We start from the raw sequence: 1,034 nt of genomic DNA, 5'->3' as shown, positions 1-1,034 counted from the left end.
AAAAGCCCGGACTTCCTTTACTTTTCATACTGAAAGCTAAAATAGCACTATACTAATATCTGTGAAAATAATATAATTTGCCAGAATACAGATTTGGAAGGCAAGTCCATGTTTGAGATCTAAAACATAACACACTTAAGACAAAATTTGAAGTTTCCAGTTTGGATTCTTATGTAAAACTTGTATAAAGAACATAGTTCTCATATTTTGCAATATACAAAGATCTTGTACGTTCTAACTAATCCTGACAAAGCCTGTTCCTTTGAAAAATGAAATTATGAATTACAAATATAGCACACACTAACCTAATCCCAAAATGAAACAAAATAGTAATTAAATATATCCACAAAGCTGAGACACACACACAAATTAATGTAATAAATAACACATAGGCCTACTTCCTAAGATATACCCTGCCATCACTGAACCACTACACTAAAGGAAGCCAAAATACAATCCTTACAAGAAAATCAAATACAGACCACAAAGGCAACCTGAACTGGCGTTCTAATATTAAAAATCCACAAAAATCAACCAAGAGGAAGTTATGAGTCACCTGTTCAACTGACTGCAATTCTAAGTTGCAATGTTTATGTCCCAAGTATCCTATTATCTTCCCATTCTCCTCTTAAAATCTACCCGTTAACAAAGTAACTGTATTGTAACAAGGGTTCTCCACTTGTCAAATTTACCTTTGTGGCGTTTAAAGCATCTCAAATAACCTCCATGAGCGTGGGAAAAAAAATCCCCAAATACAAAACAACCACACCTGTCTCGCCCAAACACTCACGATGGCTAACTGTTCCGAATTTTCTGAAGTTGTCTTGCTTGTGGTACTTTTCTTGCTCTTTATAACACTTGAAATAGATGGGATCTTTTCTTTATATATTTGGTGGTAATCACTAGGTCTGATTATGATTTGCGGATTTTTATTTTTTTTCGGATAATTGGTTTATTCGTGGCGCGTAAATTTAAAATTGGGTAGATTTACCGAATTTTGTATTTTCTATTTTCTGTAAAACAGTATGATGAGC

At 33.7% G+C, this 1,034-nt stretch overlaps 1 protein-coding gene across 1 annotated transcript in view; it reads right to left on the bottom strand.

Moving 5' to 3' along the window:
* LOC119592075 (putative tyrosine-protein kinase Wsck) overlaps positions 1-803 on the bottom strand; it is an 11,908-nt gene extending 11,105 nt beyond the window's left edge. The window contains exon 1 of the mRNA XM_037940887.1: positions 693-803. The gene's annotated coding sequence lies outside the window, so the exon portion shown is untranslated. The remainder of the gene's footprint in view (positions 1-692) is intronic.
* Between the last annotated feature and the right edge of the window lie 231 nt (positions 804-1,034).

The sequence above is a fragment of the Penaeus monodon genome, chromosome 29 (genome assembly GCF_015228065.2).
Source record: "Penaeus monodon isolate SGIC_2016 chromosome 29, NSTDA_Pmon_1, whole genome shotgun sequence".
Taxonomy (NCBI): domain Eukaryota; kingdom Metazoa; phylum Arthropoda; class Malacostraca; order Decapoda; family Penaeidae; genus Penaeus; species Penaeus monodon.
The sequence above is the reverse complement of the archived record's forward strand: the minus strand, read 5'-3'. Positions and strand labels throughout refer to the sequence as shown.